This window comes from Nomascus leucogenys, chromosome 4, assembly GCF_006542625.1.
Source record: "Nomascus leucogenys isolate Asia chromosome 4, Asia_NLE_v1, whole genome shotgun sequence".
In the NCBI taxonomy this organism is placed as follows: Eukaryota; Metazoa; Chordata; class Mammalia; order Primates; family Hylobatidae; genus Nomascus; species Nomascus leucogenys.
The window spans coordinates 77,678,791-77,698,485 of record NC_044384.1 but is presented as its reverse complement, the minus strand read 5'-3'; the positions used below and the strand labels follow the sequence as shown (position 1 = coordinate 77,698,485).

General features: G+C 36.5%; 1 pseudogene; it reads left to right on the top strand.

Annotated features, from left to right (window-relative positions):
• Nucleotides 1–457: 457 nt before the first annotated feature.
• On the top strand, nt 458–1,498 carry LOC105740693 (annotated as a pseudogene).
• The last annotated feature ends 18,197 nt before the right edge of the window (nt 1,499–19,695 follow it).

Sequence of the window (19,695 nt, the reverse complement as noted above, 5' to 3'; positions counted from 1 at the left end):
CAAGGAAAAACAAAGCTTTCCCTCTAACGTCTGGAATAAGACAAAAATGTCTGCTTTCACCACTCCTCCTCAATGTAATACTGGAAGTCCTAGCCAAAGCAATTAGGCAATAGGATGAAATAAGGGGCATCCAAATTGGAAAGGAGGAATTCAGATTATCCTTATTTAAAGATGACCTTATCTTATATTTAGAAAAACCTAATGATTCCACCAAAAAACTATTAGAATTGATAAATGAATTCAGTAAATTTGCAGGCTGAAAAATTAGCCCACAAAAATCAGTAATATTTATATACATCAATAGCAAACACTCTGAAAAAGAAATCAAGAAAGCAATTCCATATATAGTAGCTACCTTAAAAAAATACCTAAGAATAAACTTAACCAAAGAAGTGAAAGATCTCTATAATAAAAAATATAAAATGTTTTTCAGTCAGGCTGAGTAGTTCTTTGTATCATGTCTAGCGACTCCATGGATTATAACAGAAAACATGGTGGCCCAAAGGGAATGGACCAATGGTGTCATCAAGAGCAACTGGAATTATATTGTTGATAACTTTGATAGTATGAATTTAAAGAAATCTCTTCTGGGGGGAATCCATGTTTATGGTTTTGAGAAGCCTTCAGCTATTCAGCGGAGAGCTATTGTTCCCTGTATTAAAGATCCAAAACGTAATTCTGGCACTTGGAGACTATATGGGAGCAACTTTCATGCCTGCATTGGTGGAACAAATGTTCGAAATAAAATGCAAAAACTGCAGGCAGAAGCACCACATACTGTTTCTAGTACACCATGGAGAGTGTTCGATATGCTAAACATAAGATATTTTTCTCCAAGATGGATCAAAATGTTTGTTTTGGATGATGCAGATGAAATGTTGAGCTGAGGGTTTAAGGATGAAATCTATGAGCTTTTCTAAAAATTAAACAGAAGTATTCAGGTTGTGTTGCTTTCTGCCACAATGCCAACTGATATGTTGGAAGTGACCAAAAAATTCATGAGAGATCCAATTTAAATTCTGGTGAAAAAGGAAGAAGGAATCAAACAGTTTTACATTAATGTTCTAAGAGAGGAATGGAAGTTGACTACACTTTGTGATTTGTACAAGACACTGACTATCATGCAGGCTGTCATTTTTCCTAATGCAAGGCACAAGGTAGACTGGCTCACTGAGAAAATGCATGCCAGAGACTTCATAATTTCTGCTCTGCATGGTGACATGGACCAGAAGGAGACAGATGTTATCATGAGGGAATTCTGATCAGAGTCAAGTGGTGTTCTGATCACTACTGACTTGTTAGTTCACGAGACTGATGTGCAACAAGTGTCTTTGTTATAAACTATGATCTAACTACCAATTGTGAAAACTATATTCACAGAATTGGCAGAGGTGTGGCTATAAACTTTGTTACTGAAGAAGACAAAATAATTCTTCGTGACATTGAGACTTTCTACAATAATACAGTGGAAGAAATGCCTGTGACTAACCTTATTTAATTCCTGAGATGAGATAGTTTGGGATGCAGTGCTCACTGTTGCCAAATAGGCAACCACAACATGCACTGTGCTTCTTTCTTTGGGAATATTTGAGTCTTATCTCAATGCTCATAACGGATCATGGGGCGACATTAGTCATGAGCTCTTGTGAGGAAAGTCATTGGCTTTATCCTCTTTAGAGTTAGACTGTTAGGGTGGGTATAAAAGATGGTGTCTGTAAAACCTTTGTTTCTTAGAAATTTATATCCTAGTTCTGCAGAAATGATTGTAGTAGATGTTCTCTATCATTTAATAATATATTTGTGAACTAAAAGATATAAGTGCTGTATAAAATCAGTGAATTATGTTTAACTAGCGTATCTGCGTTTATTGTGTTTTTCATTAGCCTGAGTAGAAAGGCCTGTAAAATTGACTTTTTAGAAACCATTTGAATTCATTTTGTCTGATATTGTATTTATTCAATAAAGCATTTAATTAGTGCTAAGTGTGAACTGGACCCTGCTGCTGACCCCCAGCAAGCAATCATCCTAAGTTGGGTTACTCCCCAGTAAAATTGCCATCTTGCCCATGTCTTAATGAAGTTTGAATGTTAAATAAATTGTAAATTCACTTAAAAAAAAAAACACTACAAAACACCGATGAAGGAAATTGAAGAGGAAACAAAAAAATGGAAAGCTATCTCATGCTCATGGATGGGAAGATTAATATTGTCAAATGCCCATATTGCCCAAAATGATTTATAGATTCAGTAAAATCCCCATCAAAATACTAGTGACATTTTTCACAGAAAGAGAAAAAAATCTAAAATGTATATGGAGCCAATAAAGACACTGAAGAGCCAAAGTAATCCTGAGCAAAAAGAACAATGTTGGAGCCATCACATTACCTGACTTCACAATATATTATAAAACTATAATACTCAAAACAGGATGAGAGAGATTGACATAAAAACAAACACATAGACCAATGGAGCAGAACAGAAAATCCAGAAATAAATCTATGCATTTACATCCAAGTCATTTTTAACAAAGATGCCAAGATCCTACACTGGGGAAAGGATGCCCTTTCAATAAATGGTGCTAAGAAAACTGTATATCCATATTCAACATAATGAAACTAGGCCTCTATCTCTCATCACTTTCAAATATTAAATCAAAATGGATTAAATACTTAATGTAAGACCTGAAACTATGAAACTACTAGAAGAAAACATTGGAGAAATGCTTCACAATATTGTTCTGGGTAAAGATTTTATGGAGACCTCAAAAGCACAGACAATCAAAGCAAAAATAGATGAGATTACATCAAACTAAAAAGCGTCTGAATGACAAAGAAAGCAATCAACTCAAAAGAGTACCAGAATGCAAGAAAATATTTGCAAACTATACATCTGACAAGGGATTAATAACCAGAATATATATATGCAACTTTAACAACTTGATAGCAAGAAAACATATAATCCAATGAAAGAATGGCCAAATGATCTGAATAGACATTTCTCAGAAGAAAATATACTAGTGGCCAACAAGTATATGCAAAAATGCTGAACAGCACTAATCATAAGGGAAAAGAAAAACAAAACCACAATGAGATATTATCTCACCCCAATTAAAATGGCTGTTATCAAAAAGAAAAAATACAGATGCTGGCAAGGATGGGGGAAAGGGGAACGCTAGTAAACCATTGGTAGAAATGTAAATTAGTATAGCCAATATGAAAGTTCCTCAAGAAACTAAAAGTAGAACTACCATATAACCCAGAAATCCCACTGCTGGGTGCACACCAAAAATTAAAAAAAAATCAGTATATCAAAGAGATATCTGCATTCCCATGTTTATTGCAGCACTATTGACAATAGCCAAGATATGGATTCAACTTAAGTGTTCATTAATGTATAAATATATAAAGAAAATGTGACATATATACACAATGGGGTACTGTTCAGCTATTAGAAGAGGAATGAACTCGTGTCATTTGCAGCAATATGGATGGAACTATGGAGGCTATGTTAAGTGAAATAAGCCAGGCACAAAAAAACAAACATCTTATGTTCTCTCACTTATTTGTAGAGCTAGAAATGCTGATCTCATGAAGACAGAGTGTAGAATGATGGTTACCAGAAACAAGGAAAAACATGAGGGAGTGAATAAATATAGTGGCGGGAGCCAAGATGGCCGAATAGGAACAGCTCCGGTCTCCAGCTCCCAGCCCCAGCGACACAGAAGACGGGTGATTTCTGCATTTCTGCTTGAGGTACTGGTTTCATCTCACTAGGGAGTGCCTAACAGTGGGTGCAGGACAGTCGGTGAAGTGCACTGTGCGCGAGCCAAAGCAGGGCGAGGCATTGACTCACTCGGGAAGCGCAAGGGGTCAGGGAGTTCCCTTTCCTAGTCAAAGAAACGGGAAGCAGACGGCACCTGGAATATCGGGTCAGTCCCACCCTAACTGCGCTTTTCCAACGGGCCTGGAAAACGGCACACTAGGAGATTGTGTCCCGCACCTGGCTCGGAGGGTCCTATGCCCATGGAGTCTCGCTAATTGCTAGCACAGCAGTCTGAGATCAAGCTGCGAGGCGGCAGCGAGGCTGGGGGAGGGGCGCCCGCCATTGCCCAGGCTTGCTTAGGTAAACAAAGCAGCCAGGAAGCTCGAACTGGGTGGAGCCCACCACAGCTCAAGGAGGCCTGCCTGCCTCTGTAGGCTCCACCTCTGGGGGCAGGGCACAGACAAACAAAAACTCTGCAAGAACTTCCACAGACTTAAATGTCCCTGTCTGACTGACAGCTTTGAAGAGAGTAGTGGTTCTCCCAGCACGCAGCTGGAGATCTGAGAACAGTCAGACTGCCTCCTAAAGTGGGTCCCTCACCCCTGAGCAGCCTAACTGGGAGGCACCCCCCAGTAGGGACAGACTGACACCTCATTCAACCCGGTACTTCTCTGAGACAAAACTTTCAGAGGAACTATCAGACAGCTGAATTTGTGGTCTCACGAAAATCTGCTGTTCTGCAGCCACCGCTGCTGACACCCAGCCAAACAGGGTCTGGAGTGCACCTCTAGTAAACTCCAACAGACCTGCAGCTGAGGGTCCTGTCTGGTAGAAGGAAAACTAACAAACAGAAAGGACATCCACACCAAAAACCCATCTGTACATCACCATCATCAAAGACAAAAAGTAGATAAAACCACAAAGATGGGGAAAAAACAGACCAAAAAAACTGGAAACTCTAAAAAACAGAGCACCTCTCCTCCTCCAAAGGAACGCAGTTCCTCACCAGCAACGGAACAAAGCTGGATGGAGGATGACTTTGATGAGTTGAGAGAAGAAGGCTTCAGACGATCAAACTACTCTGAGCTACGAGAGGAAATTCAAAACAACAGCAAAGAAGTTAAAAACTTTGAAAAAAAATTAGAAGAATGGATAACTAGAATAACCAATGGAGAGAAGGGCTTCAAGGAGCCGATGGAGCTGAAAGCCAAGTTTCGAGAACTACGCGAAGATTGCAGAAGCCTCAGTAGCAGATGCGATCAACTGGAAGAAAGGGTATCGCTGATGGAAGATGAAATGAATGAAATGAAAAGAGAAGGGAAGTTTAGAGAAAAAAGGATAAAAAGAAATGAACAAAGCCTCCAAGAAATTTGGGACTATGTGAAAAGACCAAACCTACGTCTGATTGGTGTACCTGAAAATGATGGGGAGAATGGAACCAAGTTGGAAAACACTCTGCAAGATATTATCCAGGAGAACTTCCCCAATCTAGCAAGGCAGGCCAGCATTCAGATTCAGGAAATACAGAGAACGCCACAAAGATACTCCTCGAGAAGGGCAACTCCAAGACACATTATTGTCAGATTCACCAAAGTTGAAATGAAAGAAAAAATGTTAAGGGCAGCCAGAGAGAAAGGTCGGGTTACCCACAAAGGGAAGCCCATCAGACTAACAGCTGATCTCTCAGCAGAAACTCTACAAGCCAGAAGAGAGTGGGGGCCGATATTCAACATTCTTAAAGAAAAGAATTTTCAACCCAGAATCTCCTATCCCGCCAAACTAAGCTTCATAAGTGAAGGAGAAATAAAACACTTTACAGACAAGCAAACGCTGAGTGATTTTGTCACCACCAGGCCTGCCCTAAAAGAGCTCCTGAAGGAAGCACTAAACATGGAAAGGAACAACCGGTACCAGCCACTGCAAAAACATGCCAAATTGTAAAGACCATCGAGACTAGGAAGAAACTATAGCAACTAACGAGCAAAATAACCAACTAACATCATAATGACAGGATCAGATTCACACATAACAATATTAACGTTAAATGTAAATGGGCTAAATGCTCCACTCAAAAGACACAGACTGGCAAACTGGATAAGGAGTCAGGACCCATCAGTGTGCTGTATTCAGGAAACCCATCTCACATGCAGAGACACACATAGACTCAAAATAAAGGGATGGAGGAAGATCTATCAAGCAACTGGAAAACAAAAAAAGGCAGGGGTTGCAATCCTAGTCTCTGATAAAATAGACTTTAAACCAACAAAGATCAAAAGAGACAAAGAAGGCCATTACATAATGGTAAAGGGATCAATTCATCAAGAAGAGCTAACTATCCTAAATATATATGCACCCAACACAGGAGCACCCAGATTCATAAAGCAAGTCCTGAGTGACCTACTAAGGGACTTAAACTCCCACACAATAATAATGGGAGATTTTAACACCCCACTGTCAGCATTAGACAGATCAACGAGACAGAAAGTTAACAAGGATATCCAGGAATTGAACTCAGCTCTACATAAAGTGGACCTAATAGACATCTACAGAACTCTCCACCCCAAGTCAACAGAATATACATTTTTTTCAGCACCACACCACACCTATTCCAAAATTGACCACATAGTTGGAAGTAAAGCTCTCCTCAGCCAATGTAAAAGAAGAGAAATTATAACAAACTGTCTCTCAGACCACAGTGCAATCAAACTAGAACTCAGGATTAAGAAACTCACTCAAAACCGCTCTACTACATGGAAACTGAACAACCTGCTCCTGAATGACTATTGGGTACATAATGAAATGAAGGCAGAAATAAAGATGTTCTTTGAAACCAACGAGAACAAAGACACAACATACCAGAATCTCTGGGACACATTCAAAGCAGTGTGTAGAGGGAAATTTATAGCACTAAATGCCCACAAGAGAAAGCAGGAAAGATCCAAAATTGACTCCCTAACATCACAATTAAAAGAACCAGAAAAGCAAGAGCAAACACATTCAAAAGCTAGCAGAAGGCTAGAAATAACTAAAATCAGAGCAGAACTGAAGGAAATAGAGACACAAAAAACCCTTCAAAAAATTAATGAATCCAGGAGCTGGTTTTTTGAAAAGATCAACAAAATTGATGGACCGCTAGCAAGACTAATAAAGAAGAAAAGAGAGAAGAATCAAATAGATGCAATAAAAAACGAAAAAGGGGATATCACCACCGATCCCACAGAAATACAATCTACCATCAGAGAATACTACAAACACCTCTATGCAAATAAACTAGAAAATCTAGAAGAAATGGATAAATTCCTCGACAAATACACCCTCCCAAGACTAAACCAGGAAGAAGTTGAATCTCTGAATAGACCAATAACAGGTTCTGAAATTGTGGCAATAATCAATAGCTTACCAACCAAAAAGAGTCCAGGACCTGATGGATTCACAGCCGAATTCTACCAGAGGTACAAGGAGGAACTGGTACCATTCCTTCTGAAACTATTCCAATCGATAGAAAAAGAGGGAATCCTCCCTAACACATTTTATGAAGCCAGCATCGTCCTGATACCAAAACCTGGTAGAGACATAACCAAAAAAGAGAATTTCAGACCAATATCCTTGATGAACATTGATGCAAAAATCCTCAATAAAATACTGGCAAACCGAATCCAGCAGCACATCAAAAAGCTTATCCACCATGATCAAGTGGGCTTCATCCCTGGGATGCAAGGCTGGTTCAACATACGCAAATCAATAAATGTAATCCAACATATAAACAGAACCAAAGACAAAAACCACATGATTATCTCAATAGATGCAGAAAAGGCCTTTGACAAAATTCAACAACCCTTCATGCTAAAAACTCTCAATAAATTAGGTATTGATGGGACGTATCTCAAAATAATAAGAGCTATCTACGACAAACCCACAGCCAATATCATACTGAATGGGCAAAAACTGGAAGCATTCCCTCTGAAAACTGGCACAAGACAGGGATGCCCTCTCTCACCGCTCCTGTTCAACATAGTGCTGGAAGTTCTGGCCAGAGCAATCAGGCAGGAGAAGGAAATAAAAGGTATTCAATTAGGAAAAGAGGAAGTCAAATTGTCCCTGTTTGCAGATGACATGATTGTATATCTAGAAAACCCCATTGTCTCAGCCCAAAATCTCCTTAAGCTGATTAGCAACTTCAGCGAAGTCTCAGGATACAAAATTAATGTACAAAAATCACAAGCATTCTTGTACACCAATCACAGACAAACAGAGAGCCAAATCATGAGTGTACTCCCATTCACAATTGCTTCAAAGAGAATAAAATACCTAGGAATCCAACTTACAAGGGATGTGAAGGACCTCTTCAAGGAGAACTACAAACCACTGCTCAATGAAATAAAAGAGGATACAAACAAATGGAAGAACATTCCATGCTCATGGGTTGGAAGAATCAATATCGTGAAAATGGCCATACTGCCCAAGGTAATTTATAGATTCAATGCCATCCCCATCAAGCTACCAATGACTTTCTTCACAGAATTGGAAAAAACTACTTTAAAGTTCATATGGAACCAAAAAAGAGCCCGCATCGCCAAGTCAATCCTAAACCAAAAGAACAAAGCTGGAGGCATCACGCTACCTGACTTTAAACTATACTACAAGGCTACAGTAACCAAAACAGCATGGTACTGGTACCACAACAGAGACATAGATCAATGGAACAGAACAGAGCCCTCAGAAATGATGCTGCATAGCTACAACTATCTGATCTTTGACAAACCTGACAAAAACAAGAAATGGGGAAAGGATTCCCTATTTAATAAATGGTGCTGGGAAAACTGGCTAGCCATATGTAGAAAGCTGCAACTGGATCCCTTCCTTACACCTTATACAAAAATTAATTCAAGATGGATTAAAGACTTATATGTTAGACCTAAAACCATTAAAATCCTACAAGAAAACCTAGGCAATACCATTCAGGACATAGGCGTGGGCAAAGACTTCATGTCTAAAACACCAAAAGCAATGGCAACAAAAGCCAAAATCGACAAATGGGATCTCATTAAACTAAAGAGCTTCTGCACAGCAAAAGAAACTATCATCAGAATTAACAGGCAACCTACAGAATGGGAGAAAATTTTTGCAACCTACTCATCTGACAAAGGGCTAATATCCAGAATCTATAATGAACTCAAACAAATTTACAAGAAAAAAACAAACAACCCCATCAAAAAGTGGGCAGAGGACATGAACAGACACTTCTCAAAAGAAGACATTTATGCAGCCAGAAAACACATGAAGAAATGCTCATCATCACTGGCCATCAGAGAAATGCAAATCAAAACCACAGTGAGATACCATCTCACACCAGTTAGAATGGCCATCATTAAAAAATCAGGAAACAACAGGTGCTGGAGAGGATGTGGAGAAATAGGAACACTTTTACACTGTTGGTGGGACTGTAAACTAGTTCAACCATTGTGGAAGTCAGTGTGGCGATTCCTCAGGGATCTCGAACTAGAAATACCATTTGACCCAGCCATCCCATTACTGGGTATATGCCCAAAGGACTATAAATCATGCTGCTATAAAGACACATGCACACGTATGTTTATTGCGGCACTATTCACAATAGCAAAGAGTTGGAACCAACCCAAATGTCCAACAACGATAGACTGGATTAAGAAAATGTGGCACATATACACCATGGAATACTATGCAGCCATAAAAAATGATGAGTTCGTGTCCTTTGTAGGGACATGGATGAAACTGGAAAACATCATTCTCAGTAAACTATCGCAAGGACAAAAAACCAAACACCGCATGTTCTCACTCATAGGTGGGAATTGAACAATGAGAACTATGGACACAGGAAGGGGAACATCACACTCCGGGGACTGTTGTGGGGTGGGGGGAGGGGGGAGGGACAGCATTAGGAGATACACCTAATGCTAAATGACGAGTTAATGGGTGCAGGAAATCAACATGGCACATGGATACATATGTAACAAACCTGCACATTGTGCACATGTACCCTGAAACCCTAAAGTATAATAAAAAAAAATAAATAAATAAATAAATAAAAATAAAAAAATAAAAATAAAAAAAAAAAACATGAGGGAGTGGGCAATGAAGAGAGATTCATTAACAGGTACAAAAATACAGCTAGTGAGAAGGATACGTTGTGGGGGTTGAAAGCACAGTAGAATTACTATAGTTAACAAGTATTTATTTTATGTTTCAAAATAGCTAAAAGAGAAGATTTGAAATATTTCCCAACACTAAGAAATGATGAATACTTGAAGCAATGAATATCCTAATTACCCTGACTTGATCATTACACATTGTGTACATGCATCAAAATATCACATGTACTCTCTGAATATGTATAATTATATACCAATTTAAAACTAGAATAAAATACATATTTCATAGAATATTAGAGATAGAAAGACCCATGGAGTCCATGTAATACTAAATTTCATATCACAAATTAAAAAGCCCATAAAAGAGCTTTCCTACTTGCCTGAGGTCAACAGTTACTAACAGCAGAGCATGACTAGACCCTAGACCTCCAGATGCCTAGCCTGCTGTTGAGTTAGTTCATTACATATTTCATGATCTCAAGTTGCATTGAATGTCTGCCTTCAACAACTCATTGGAAAAATTTTTCTCGAATGCAACATCAGTAAGTCTCTGTTGGGTAGAGGAAAGGAATGAGAATACTCACTTGAAATCTCCAGACAACAATTTTCTACAGTGACCACAGAAAAGAGCTGCCTGGAAATCTTGCCTTAGTTGACTGACCCTGGAAATTTTTTCAAATATTTTCTCTAGTTAGGTTCAATTTAAGAGGAACCACTGGGGAAATTCCACCTCTTTGGAGACCCATTAACTTTAAAGAGATTTCGTAAAGGATACTAAATAATCTGATTACATTCAGCAAGACTAGACTCTCAGTAAATCTATCAGAATCTATTTTCTATCATTGAGAAGATATAGGACTTCTCATTCAGGACTTGAAGTGTGATCATTCCATAGTATCACTCTTCCAAAGGAGGTCCCCCTCATCCTACTCCATCCTTAACCTAAATGTCTAAGATGTGATTCTTCTCCTGAATATCAGCATACAAAGGAAACTTCCCCATTGTCATCTGAATACTATGAGGGTATCATATACTGTCTGCTTGTCATTTCCAGGAAATGCTGCACAACATGAAAGTCATGGACCCTCATTCCATGATTCCCTGTAAGAAGATAGAATCTCCCTGGAAGAGCTCATTTCATCATCTATTGCAGGAATTCTTAGCATCTCCGCAAAATGTTAACCAGCTCATAAGTGAATTTGCTTAGGTGGCTGATGGAATGAAGCAAATTTCAAAGTGGTAAGGAAACACCTTAAAAGACCTTTTTATTAGTATGATTTTGACTTTTTTCTAAAAACAATAATAAAAACAAATTTTATAATGCTTTGTAACTGGTTCATGTACATCAATATTGAATATTTGTGGACAACTAATGAATTGTCAGAGTAAGGGTTACTATCCACTTTTAAAGATACAGAAAAGGGAGCTCTGACAAATGGTTGAATTTCCTAGCATCGCATGCCTAATAAATGTAAAGCAAGGACGGAATTCAAGTCTTTTGCCTTTTCTATCAGTGTTCTTTCTGTAGGACAATCCTAAAGAACATGGCATGGAACTCCTCTTTTTCAAGCAACATCATTAAATCATAAGCAGCTTCCTGGTGTTATGTGAAAAAAAATGTATTCTATGGTAAAATGGAGCTGGGAATTTCTTCAGGTAAAAGTAGGCTGGTTGCTTTATATCAGGACTTCACAAAACATTGTGCTAATTGCATTGTTAATATCAGAAAAAGTGTGAATGTTTTCAGATTTGACCCAAAGACTTTTATTTCTGAGACATCATGAAAAATTTATGTTCTAAGGAACACAATTTAGAAATGAGCTCCTCAGAGAATGTTTAAATTCTCTTATGCATTGGGTTCTCTTGCAAAGCTGAAATTGGTAATCATGTCTCATAATTCTCTTAAATCCTTCCACATAGCTGAGCCCAAGACTTGAGTTCCTAACAAATACTCAATATTTGCCTGCTTGGTTAATTTATTAATAAGGTACAGTGGCTGTAGAGTCAAGATGAGGAGAGGGTTTTCTGGAAGTTCATAGAAGAAGCACCTATCACTGAGATGCGGAAAAATGAAGATCAGGGAAAGATGACACTGGAACTGAGCTCTGAAGGAAGAGTAGAAGCATGGAAGAGAACAATGTCCAAGGTGAAGGGGGTAGATGATGCAGAGTCCTCAGAGCAAGAGAGATCATGGCAAGGAACTGAAAATTGGTTAATAAACATAGGGCTGCGAATGCAACAAGGAGAATGATAAAAGAATACCTACTACAAATCAGGCAGTGCACTTAATGAGCCTTACTGTTAATCCTCACAATAACACTGTAGAGTAACTATATTATACTCTCTGTCAGTATAAACCTGAGATTCATGGAGATTCATAATTTCATCCATAGTTCTAAAACCGGTAAATGACAAATCCAGGACTCACATTCTTGTTGAGAGATCAAATGTCTCCTAAATGTGTGATTAGGAATGGCACAGCGGTGAGTGCCATTAGAGAAAATAACTTGGGTAAGAAAAATATTGAGGAGTTATTAAATTATTCTACAAATGGCATTGTCTCCCTTGCTTGTGTGCATAGCACTAGACTAAGCTTGGGCATATGTTTCCACTACACAGCCAGAATCATACTAATGTGCCCTTTCTGCATAGCTGTTTGCATGCTTTTAACTAAGTTCAATGTAGATGAAAAGGATATATTGAAGGCACATCTATGTGCTCCACTCTCTGCTAACTAATAAAATAGAATCTGAAATCTGGCCTCAGGTATGCCTATATGTAGCACATGCTTTTGGACAAGGCTTAATCTTGATAAGCCTGAGTTTTTGCATGGAAGACATAAGGGGATAGAACTAAGTATGTCTTGAGTTCCCTTAAAGATATAGAATTTCTATTTTATATATTTTTTCTAAATGAGCATGCATTTAACACATTTGACTGGGCTTTTCTATGGTTCCATGGCTCCCTGACATTTTCAAAAGGGCTTCAGTTTTATATGTAAATGTTTATGTATTAGTGGTACACATAGATTACACATTGCAATACTGCCCATCAGCCACTGAAAGATAACTGCTACCTAGATGAGTTTCTCAATATTATCAAACTTATTGGTTCAACAAGTGTATCAACTGCTTAACTGCTGTGCTTCCTACCAACTGTTTATCAGCTGAATCCATCCCACCTAGGTTCTTCTTTGTTGCATGTAGTAAACAAAAATATAAAGACTGGACTGAGAAAAACCCCAAGTTGTGTGGGGCTAAAACAATCAAATAGCCTAATTGGGTTATAGAAGAAGCCACTGAATATTGGCTTTGAAAGAAAGTTTAAAAGATATGAGATTTAACTTCAAATTGGTTCAAATATGATGAGGATACAGTGGTAAACAAGACAGACATCCTTGACTTTATGGAGCCCAAATATAACTCTGATTGAAATTTTTATCAAACAGGCATTGCCAGGAGTTCATTGTTTTAAGCATAAGCTGTCAGGGAAGCAAAAAGGGCACCAAGAAATCAGTGAATTCTGTGGATGGTGAGGATGACAAGGTTGAAAAATTCTCTGAGAACTTTGGGGAGGGTAACAGAATAATGAGAATAATAAATACTGCTTATATATTTGCATGGACTTTTAGGTGATAAAATTTTTAATGTTTCACGTCATACTATAGGGTGATGCAGATCCAGAAGACAGAAATTTATTTGCACAGAGCTCTTTTGTTATTTTTTAATTTGACAGATGCAAAATAGTATGGAGATTCCTCAAAATATTAAAATAGAACTACCATATGATCCAGCAATTCCACTACTGGGTATATATCCAAAGGAAATGACATCAGAATTCCAAAAGATATCTGTACTCCTGTGTTCATTGCAGCATTATTCACAGTATCCAAGAAATGGAATTAACCCATGTGTCCATCAAGAGATGAAGAGATAAAGGAAATGTAGTATATATACACAGAGATCTTTTAGAAATGAAATAAGGGATGGGTCGAGGAAATATTTCTATTAAGAACTTTCAGGTGCCACCAACCCCTCACCCATTCGCCAGATAAAAATGTTGACATAAATAAAAATGTCATATATTCCATTCATGCCAATGGACAGGTAACTTCAAGATAAATGGCCAACAGAGTTGAAATTGCATGACAGAATCAATTAATTCTAGTTAAATACTTCAATAAGATGGAAATGTATACAAAGATTGTATCACACATCTGGAATGACTAACCTAAAAATAATGATAATACTTATTATTACATTTCATGAAAAGCTGGGAGGAAATGTGTGTTTCTACCGCACAATAACATTAGCTTCTCACCAATTTCTCTTTTGATCAAACTCCAGAGTGCAGAATATAACTACCCAGTTACTTCACTGTATTTCATCTCACTGCATATCAAATGTCTTGCTACTAAGAAAAAAAGCAAATGTGTCATCCAAGTGTGAATATATGTCACAACTGATAATATTCAAGAAAATATATAGGGACTTTGAAAATAATTCCCAAAGGAGCTCCAGAAATGGTTTGAATAAGGTAAAATCATTAAAGTCCAAAGCCTTCAAAAGTGACCACTGGAAAGGAAAACACTAATTTGTAAGTATAAATTCTGATGTGTTTGGTTTTTAATAGGTTATAGCCTCACATTGAACATGTGTGCTGATTTTTCCTTGCAACCACTCCACTGTGATATTTTAGCAGACACTGAGCTCTCCCAATGCTACATGTTTTGCTTTATCGACAGCTTATGTTTTTCAGCAAATGCTGCTCCCAGTATGGATCATTTGATGTTCATGTCTTAGTAAGATAGAATCATTTTTTTAACTGCCTTTCTGGGTCAAAAACTATCTTATTTGTTTTTTTGTTTGTTTGTTTGTTAAGACGGAGTCTAATGGAGTGCAATGGCTTGATCTCAGCTTACTGCGACCTCCGCTTCCCAGGTTCAAGCAATTCCCCTGCCTCAGCCTCCCGAGTAGCTGGGACTACAGGCATGCACCACCAGGCCCAGCTAATTTTTTGTATTTTAGTAGAGACGGGGTTTCACCATGTTGGCCAGTATGGTCTCGATCTCCTGACCTCATGATCTGCCCTCCTCAGCCTCCCAAAGTGCTGGGATTACAGGTGTGAGCCACTGCGCCCGGCCTCTGATTTGGTTTTGACGATATATAATTACAACTTTTCTACTGAAATCTCACTTCCATTTTGTTCTTCTTCCTTTTCTCTCTTACTCTTCTTCTTATTTAAGGTCTAGCAGGGCAACTGTGAGATCTAGGAGGAGCCTCACTCTCCACTCTGGAAAAAGATAAGAACTGAAGAGTAAATAAATACCCAAAAGAAACACATCACTACAAGAAAAGAGGCAGAAGTGCAGGTACATTCATTGGAACTATGGCTCAGAAATAGTATATATTTGAAACATTTAATCTTCATAAATTTTTTATAAGGATCCATATTCATATCCTCAATTATATATTAGGGAACCAAGGCTCATCAAGTAATGTGGTCAATGCAAAAATTAAATTAGTAAGTGAAGAAACTGGGTTTCACACCCATATCTAACTTCAAAATCCATGTGACTGACACTACCATCCTTCCTTCCCGACACTAGTTCAGATACCAAAGGATAAAAGTAGACTTTTAATTTATTATATGATTGCAAAATTATGTATGCTCATTATAAAATTTGTAAAAACAGAAAGCAATAAGCAAAAAGATCCACGATCCCACCCACCTAGCAATACCCATTGTTAATATTTTGAAGTAGGTTGTATTTTTTATGAATAGATATAATTATTTTTTAATTAAATCATGATATAATGCTGCTTTATAATCTGTTTTTTTATGAAACTTCCCAATCTGCTTATTTTTCCACAATGTCATTTTTAGACAATTGCACACTTCCACAAAATTAATAGACTACAATTAATTTAAGCATTCTCCCATTATTGATATTTAGGTTGATGTGATTTTTACCATTATAATGAAAATGGTGACAAACATTCTTGTCAATGATTTTATGTGCATGTTTAGTTTATAAGAATAAATTTCTAAAAGCAATATTGCTGAATCAAAGTGTATGCATTTCTTCAAGTCTTTCACTATATTACCAAATTGTATTTTACAAATTTTTATAGCAATTTATACTTTCACCAGCATATTTGGGAATACATCTCTCCTTGCAACTTCAGTAACACAAGGAATTATCGTTTTTCCATTGCTATTAGTTGATAAACAGAAAACAGGATTCCATTTTGTTTAATTTTATATTTATTTGAATACTAACAAAACTTAATTTGTATATATTTGTTTGCTTTTGCATGTTTCTTTTTTGAATTTCCATTATTTGTTTTTCTGATAGGTTTTTTATCTGAATTGTCACTTGCTAGTCAATTTGCTTATTGTGTTTTTGCCTACAAAACTTTAACATTTTTATTCTGTTGCAATATCAACATTTTTTTGTACTCTGCCCTTTCCTCATTTGGTTATAAATGTTTATCTACCCTGAAATCTGAAAAACATTTCATCTACACTCTCTTCTAGTTTTCTTTTACTTTTAAAAATATTTGAAACCTAAGTCCATTAGAAATAAATTTTGAAACTTTTTTTTTTTTTTTTTGAGACGGAGTCTTGCTCTGTCACCAGGCTGGAGTGCAGTGGCCAGATCTCGGCTCACTGCAACCTCCACCTCCCGGGTTCAAGTGATTCTCCTGCCTCAGACTCCCGAGTAGCTGGGATTACAGGCGGGTGCCACCACACCTAGCTAATTTTTGTATTTTTAGTAGAGACAGGGTTTCACCATGTTGGCCTGGATGGTCTCGATCTCTTGACCTTGTGATCCACCCGCCTTGGCCTCCCAAAGTGCTGGGATTACAGGCATGAGCTACCGTGCCCAGTGAAACATTTAATCTTCATAAATTTTCTGTAAGGATCCATAATGTCTATGCATTAGGGAGTTAACTTTCAAAATGATTCCCTCATTGTGCTAATGCCATATTAGGAAATTGATCCTTTCTAATTGATTTGAAATAGTAAAAATATTTAATATACTTCACATTGAATGTGTACTCTATGCTAGGACTGTTCTAAGTACTTTCACAGAATAATTTATTCAAATCTCACAACAACCTGAGAAGATAGGTAAGTGTATTTTCACTGCTATTTTACAGATAATGAAACTTATGCACGTAGTAGATAGTGACAATATATTATAATAAAGTGATGAAGGCAAGAGACCCTGGAGCCAGTCTACTTATGTTTAAATTCCCATTCCAACACCTACTATCTGGGTGATCTTGGGCAAGGTAGTTAACCTCTCTGTGCATCAACTTCTTCATCTGTAAAATAGTTATAAAAGCCCTTTTATAGAGGGCCATTATGAAATGAGTTAATAAATGTAAAGTGCATAGAATAATGTCTGACAAAATAAGTGCAATAGAACAGCTAGCTATTATTAGTGAGTCTTCCTATTCAATTATTGAGGATCTCTAGTGCTCTACAAGTACTATTTTGATTTATGATATGATAACATTTAACATATTTTGTAACTTGTTTGTTACACATCTTAATGTCATGTGATACAAGTTCCACTCTGTTGTTTCACTCTTTTCAACTTTTTTTGTATTTTTACTTGCTTGATTTTCTAGGGATTTTGATAGGATTTGCATGGAATCAATACATTACTTCAGAGTCAATTAACATCAGAATATTGAGTTTTTCCACCCAGGCACGTATGTGCAAAATTTAGTAGTTTTCTTAAAGTCATTCTACTTGTTATTTATTGTTTCTTCACTGGTGTGTTATTTATCGTTTATTCATTCATTAATTTTGGTTGTTTTTGGGGAGAAGGACATTTTCTAACAGAATCATCGATTTCAAAAAAGAAAGGAAGAATGCACTGTGATTCAAAGCATAAATTACATAATTACCTTAATGATTTTACTTTGATTTAAATCATACAAATGGACATTTATTCATCAACCTTTTGGTATAGAGTCAAGAGCCTTACACTGAGTTTGTATTACCTGAATTCAAAAGCTTTCTTGCCTGGATCATGTATTAATTCCAGTTTTAGCTTTTTTAACATAAAGTGAAAATTAGACTCATACCAAATATGAATATAAAATTATTCAAAATGTTATTACTTTCCCTCCTAGCCTATTATAATGGTCTGGCTCACACCTTATTCCACAGCAATTATTAGCAGCTTGTAATTATCAAGTATTTCTCAAGCATTTAATTATTAATTTTCATTAAATATATTTATATTCACAATAACACTACTTGATTTTGTAATATTTAATAAAATTACATAAGTACAAAAATAAATGCACATGATACAAGCAGGGTGTGCAAAATCCAACCAATTTATGTACATGCAAGTCAACTTCTGGGTGTAGGAATGTTTATACATTGCGGAGAGCAAGCTCAGATCTCCTGTGTTCAGAGTGTCAGGTTTAGCATATAGTATGTTGTACAGAGAAAATGAGGAGTATTGACCCATCGGATACATCAGTTAAATGAAGATTAGTTAAAAGACTCTCTATTATATTTCATTTGGAACTTAACACCATGAAAACTATTTTATTGGTCATAACTTCTTCAATTTATTCTGTTGTGTTTTCAGTTAGACAATCAAATCTGCGTCTTTTTAAATTTTATTGCATTGGTTAAGTTCTAAAATACAGTGCTAAACAAAAGTGATGCTAGCCTTTCTATGTCACTATATTTATACGTGGTTGAATTTTTTTCATTTGTGAATATGAGACTGTCTCTACTAGAACATAAACCCCATTTAGATTTATTTTCATAAATATTTGCTTTTCTTGGTTTACTTTAACCTATTTTATCTTGCAAGCTTGCTCACATTTTTCTTTGTTTCTTTTGTTCTGTATACTATATTTACTTTTTAAAAATCTTCTGATCATTTGGAGTGGATATGCTGGTTTTTATTCTATTGATGATGATTATTCAGAAATACGTTTGAAATATGTGTTTGGATATATATGGTTGTGACTAATTTCTCTAGTCACATCTAAATAAAATATTTATCGAGTCTTTTTGTACATAGGTTTAGGAAATTAGCATATTTTCATTTCTCCCATCCCTCCCTATCAGTTTTTCTATCATATAAATTGTGGTTTTAAATATACATAATTATTTTAGTTTTTGCATTTTATATTATGCACATCTTTAAAAATTATTCTTAGCAATTCTTTTTTGCTTTTAACAATATTTCACTATTTAATATTAAATATATATTTTATTATTTGCTTTTCCAAAGCATATTATTTTACATTACAACTTTCCCAACCTTAAAGTATATGTTCTGATTAATCTGATTAATCACACAGCAACTCATAGTCTTTGTTGAGGGATTTTTAAAATTATATTTAGAATGAAATAATTCCTAAGCCCTTCCAAATCTGAGAAAGTCTTTCTGTTGCTTTTGAACACAAATCACTAAGGCTTTGATACAGAATTCTTTCACCCCAATTTGTTTTTCTTAAAATTCTGTAGATATTTTGTATTGTCTCTTACATTTTTGTATTAAAAATAAAGTTGTAGTCTAACCTGAAAGTGCTTAATTCATAGGTATTTTTAACTTCCCAGATGCTTGCAAAGTTCTTTCTTATTCTCTTGATTATGTTAATGCATAATTCAATTGTGCTATTGCATTTTTAGTTTCCTCATTGTCTTTTCTTATCTCAGGAAGCTCCACTTTAATTTTAACCTGACTCTGTTCACTTCCCTTTCATTTGAATCTATTTGAGTCCAAAAGTTTAGCTTCCTGTTGGAAATTTAGATAA